The sequence below is a fragment of the Hyperolius riggenbachi genome, chromosome 4 (assembly GCF_040937935.1).
Source record: "Hyperolius riggenbachi isolate aHypRig1 chromosome 4, aHypRig1.pri, whole genome shotgun sequence".
Taxonomy (NCBI): Eukaryota; Metazoa; Chordata; class Amphibia; order Anura; family Hyperoliidae; genus Hyperolius; species Hyperolius riggenbachi.
In genome coordinates this window covers 412246330-412252329 of record NC_090649.1, presented here as the reverse complement: position 1 = coordinate 412252329, position 6000 = coordinate 412246330, and positions in this window count along the sequence as shown.

The window sequence follows — 6000 nt, the reverse complement described above, 5'->3', positions numbered from 1 at the left end:
TACAGGCTGCCTCCTGCCCTGGTGGTCCCAGTGTCCGAGGCCCCACCAGGGCAGGCTGCAGCCACCCTATGTCGCACCCAAGCACACTGATTTCTCCCCCCCCCCCTGCCCCAGATCGCCCACAGCACCGCCCAGACCCCTGTTTGCACCCAATCACCCCCCTAATCACCCATCAATCACTCCCTGTCACTATCTGTCAATGCTATTTTTTTTTTTATTCCTCCCCCCCCCGCCCCCTCCTGATCACCCCCCCACCCCTCAGATTCTATGCAGACCCCCCCCCCCCCTGTGTACTGTATGCATCTATCCCCCCTGATCACCTGTCAATCACCCATCAATCACCCCCTGTCACTGCCACCCAACAATCAGCCCCTAACCTGCCCCTTACGGGCAATCTGATCACCCACCCACACCAATAGATTGCCCGCAGATCCGACATCAGATCACCACCCAAGCGCAGTGTTTACATTTATTCTCTCCTCTAAACACCCACTAATTACCCATCAATCACCCCCTATCACCACCTGTCACTGTTACCCATCAGATCAGACCCTAATCTGCCCCTTGCGGGCACCCAATCACCCGCCTACACGCTCAGATTGCCCTCAGACCCCCCCTTATCAATTTGCCAGGGCATTATTTACATCTGTCCTTCCCTGTAATAACCCACTAATCGCCTGTCAATCACCCATCAATCACCCCCTGTCAATGCCACCCATCAATCAGCCCCTAACCTGCCCCTTGCGGGCAATCTTATCACCCACACCAATAGATCGCCCGCAGATCACCTCCCAAGTGCAGTGTTTACATCTGTTCTCTCCTCCAAACACCCACTAATTACCCATCAATCACCCCCTGTCACTGCTACCCATCAGATTAGACCCCTATCTGCCCCTAGGGCACTCAATCACCCGCTCATACCCTCAGACCCCAGCCCTGATCACCTCGCCAGTGCATTGCTTGCATCTATTCCTCCCTCTAATCACACCTTGCGACACCCATCAATCACCTCCTGTCACACCCTAGCACACCTACCCATCAGATCAGGCCCTAATTTGGCCCGTGTGGGCTCCTGATCACTCGGCCAAACCCTCAGATCCCCCTCAGACCCCCTTCCGATCACCTCCCCAGTGCATTGATTGCATCTATTTTTCCCTCTAACCACCCCCTGAGACAGGCATCAATCACCTCCTGTCACCCCCTAGCACTCCTATTCATCAGATCAGGCCCAATACAACCTGTCATCTAAAAGGCCACCCTGCTTATGACCGGTTCCACAAAATTCGCCCCCTCATAGACCACCTGTCATCAAAATTTTCCGATGCTTATACCCTTGAACAGTCATTTTGAGACATTTGGTTTCCAGACTACTCACGGTTTTGGGCCCGTAAAATGCCAGGGCGGTATAGTAACACCACAAGTGACCCCATTTTAGAAAAAAAGACACCCCAAGGTATTCTGTTAGGTGTATGACGAGTTCATAGAAGATTTTATTTTTTGTCAAAAGTTAGCAGAAATTGATTTTTATTGTTCTTTTTCAAAGTGTCATTTTTCACTAACTTGTGACAAAAAATAAAATCTTCTATGAACTCATACTCCTAACGGAATACCTTGGAGTGTCTTCTTTCTAAAATGGGGTCACTTGTGGGGTTCCTATACTGCCCTAGCATTTTAGGGGCCCTAAACCGTGAGGAGTAGTCTACAAAACAAATGCCTTAAAATGACCTGTGAATAGGAGGTTGGGCCCCTTAGCGCACCTAGGCTGCAAAAAAGTGTCACACATGTGGTATCACCGTACTCGGGAGAAGTAGTACAATGTGTTTTGGGGTGTATTTTTACACATACCCATGCTGGATGGGAGAAATATCTCTGTAAATGGACAATTGTGTGTAAAAAAAATCAAAAGATTGTCATTTACAGAGATATTTCTCCCACCCAGCATGGGTATGTGTAAAAATACACCCCAAAACACATTATACTACTTCTCCCGAGTACGGCGATACCACATGTGTGGCACTTTTTTGCACCCTAACTGTGCTAAGGGGCTCAAAGTCCAATGAGTACCTTTAGGATTTCACAGGTCATTTTGCGGCATTTGATTTCCAGACTACTCCTCATGGTTTAGGGCCCCTAAAATGCCAGGGCAGTATAGGAACCCCACAAATGACCCCATTTTAGAAAGAAGACACCCCAAGGTATTCCGTTAGGAGTATGGTGAGTTCATAGAAGATTTTATTTTTTGTCACAAGTTAGCGGAAAATGACACTTTGTGAAAAAAAGCCAATTAAAATCAATTTCCGCTAACTTGTGACAAAAATAAAATCTTCTATGAACTCACCATACTCCTAACGGAATACCTTGGGGTGTCTTATTTCTAAAATGGGGTCATTTGCAGGGTTCCTATACTGCCCTGGCATTTTAGGGGCCCTAAACCGTGAGGAGTAGTCTGGAAATCAAATTCCGCAAGATGACCTGTGAAATCCTAAAGGTACTCATTGGACTTTGGGCCCCTTAGCACAGTTAGGGTGCAAAATAGTGCCACACATGTGGTATCGCCGTACTCGGGAGTAGTAGTACAATGTGTTTTGGCGTGTATTTTTACACATACCCATGCTGGGTGGGAGAAATCTCTCTGTAAACGGACAATTGTGTGTAAAAAAAAAAATCAAAAAATTGTCATTTACAAAGATATTTCTCCCACCCAGCATGGGTATGTGTAAAAATACACCTCAAAACACATTATACTACTTCTCCCGAGTACGGCGATACCACATGTGTGGCACTTTTTTGCAGCCTAACTGCGCTAAGGGGTCCAAAGTCCAATAAGCACCTTTAGGCTTTACAGGGGTGCTTACAATTAGGCACCCCCCAAAATGCCAGGACAGTAAACACACCCCACAAATGACCCCATTTTGGAAAGTAGACACTTCAAGGTATTCAGAGAGGGGCATGGTGAGTCCGTGGCAGATTTCTTTTTTTTGTCGCAAGTTAGAAGAAATGGAACCTTTTTTTTTTTGTCACAAAGTGTCATTTTCCGCTTACTTTTGACAAAAAAATAATATCTTCTATGAACTCACTATGCCTCTCAGTGAATACTTTGGGATGTCTTCTTTCCAAAATGGGGTCATTTGGGGGGTATTTATACTATCCTGGAATTCTAGCCCCTCATGAAACATGACAGGGGGTCAGAAAAGTCATAGATGCTTGAAAATGGGAAAATTCACTTTTTGCACCATAGTTTGTAAATGCTATAACTTTTACCCAAACCAATAAATATAGGCTGAATGGGGTTTTTTTTCATCAAAAACATGTTTTTCGCACTGCATGTATACAGAAATTTTACTTTATTTGAAAAATGTCGGCACAGAAAGTTAAAGGGAAGGTTCAGGGAGGGTGGGTTAAAAATAAAAATCAAATTCCACTTACCTGGGGCTTCCTCCAGCCCGTGGCAGGCAGGAGGTGCCCTCGCCGCCGCTCCGCAGGCTCCCGGTGGTCTCCGGTGGCGCGCCCGACCTGGCCAGGCCGGCTGCCAGGTCGGGCTCTTCTGCGCTCCAAGGCCCGGAACTTCTGCGTCCCACGCCGGCGCTCTGACGTCATCGGACGTCCTCCGTGCTCTACTGCGCATGCGCAGTAGTTCTGCGCATGCGCAGTAGAGCCCGGAGGACGTCCGATGACGTCAGAGCGCCGGCGTGGGACGCAGAAGTTCCGGGCCTTGGAGCGCAGAAGAGCCCGACCTGGCAGCCGGCCTGGCCAGGTCGGGCGCGCCACCGGAGACCACCGGGAGCCTGCGGAGCGGCGGCGAGGGCACCTCCTGCCTGCCACGGGCTGGAGGAAGCCCCAGGTAAGTGGAATTTGATTTTTATTTTTAACCCACCCTCCCTGAACCTTCCCTTTAAAAAAATCATTTTTTTGCCAAAATTCATGTCTTTTTTGATGAATATAATAAAAAGTAAAAATCGCAGCAGCAATCAAAAAGAAAGCTTTATTAGTGACAAGAAAAGGAGCCAAAATTAATTTAGGTGGTAGGTTGTATGAGCGAGCAATAAACCGTGAAAGCTGCAGTGGTCTGAATGGAAAAAAAGTGCCTGGTCCTTAAGGGGTGTAAAGCCCACGGTCCTCAAGTAGTTAAGTTACATTAGTTATGTTAATTAAAATAGATAAGTAATATAATCTCTTACCCTTGTTGTTTTAAAACAAGCAAATGTTTGTGATTTCATGGGCGCAGCCATCTTTTTGGTTGAAAGGAGGTGACGGAGCATGAGACACAGTTCCAACTGTCCTGTGTCCTGATCACCCCTTCCAGCTGCATGCACTAGGCTTCAGATCTCAAATTCAAAATTTAAAAAAACAAATTTGCTCCAAAACAGCAGATGGAGAACAGTATCAGAAATGCCATCATGCTTTGCACAGCATCAGGGGAAAAATGCCCGGGCAGTTTTCTTCTGTGCAGCTAAAAATGAGGCTTGGGTAAGAAAACCAAAGTTCTGATGCTGTGAAATTGTTAAAGAACACCAAGCCTTTTCAGTGCTGCTGAGTAGATTTTTAGTTTGGAGGTTCACTTTAACACATACATTTTTATGCGTTATAGTTGCAACGCGTAAATTTTTACTCACGTGGCGGCCCGCTGACTCCCAGTTGGCAAAAGAAACTAGCTGGTGGCAGGGGATGGGAGGATCCACAAGTGACTGCGGGGGTACAGGACGGCTGCAGAGGGCTGTTAGATGCCCCAGGTAAGTGAAACTATTTTTTTTAATTTTTTTTTTAGAGTTAAGGTTCGGAGCATCTTCAGAAGATAATGCTTGTTACACTGCACTATGCCCAGTGATCTGCAGAGAGTTCTGCAAGTTTTCATCCAGGAGAAATAGCTGCTAGTAAAGCCTGAACCCATGCAGCATCCTCCTTGGGTAGACTGAAATACTGCACTTTTCCATCATACTGGACCCTTACTAAGGGTAACACATTTACTACAAAATTGTATCTATTGAAATAATCATTCCAAAGTCTTAAAGAGGAGCTGTTAGGTATAAGGTCTCAGAGAAAATAAACACATATATCAGTAGCTAAAGATTGGCTGTACTTACATTACATATGCATTTCACTGTCCACGTTTGGATTTCACAGAATTTGTATATAGTATATGCAGAGATAGATGCTCCTGACAGCTCATGGCAGGCTCCATGTTTTTCTGTCAAATGTGTCGTCATGTCCTGCCTGCTTCCTGATCACAGATAAGCTCCTACTTGAACAACACAGTGTGCAGTGAATATTAATGAGCCATGTGGCTAGGAACAATAGCTGACTCCTGCAGAGTACTCTGCCCCGAGATTTATCAGTGCTACACGCTGGACTGATTACAAGCTTCTGTAACGTCTCATTAGCAGCCGAGGGGAGGGCCCCAGAATGCTTTGCAGTTTAGTATGCGGCTTGCGTCCTTATGGGTCTATGACAGCGTTTAAGATAAGCACACATCAAAGGTAACTGAGATTTTTATCTTCACTAATGGCTTTTGGGCTTCCTTCTAAACTGTTTAACACAGGAGAATAGAGGTTTAAATTAGCTTCTGCAGCCTGACAGTTACTCTTTAATAAAAACAGAACTGCAATTATACATATGGATGGTGATGTTTCTTTTCAACAGTCTACAGCCGCCTCTGCTGTGTTTTTAGAAGGAATAAGCTGCGACATTCCTGTGTAATGAATATTTCATACCACACCTCTCTTGCTTAATAGATGTCACAATACTGCTGTCAGACATGGCGTAATTGGAAAACGTAGTGTAAAGAGTATAGACACAGCCCAGGGCAATGTCCAGCTGCACAGGAAGGTTGCCCAGAACTGGGCAGACTACTCTGTACTGTTACATCTGCTTCTAGGCCAACATAACTAGTCAGTCGTGTTGGTTCTCCAACTGTAAAGAAGCAGATCACCAGGATGTATTATCCTTTACCTCCAGTTTTCAGCAGGGGCATCACTAGGGCCTTTGATCCGGGGCACTGGCTGG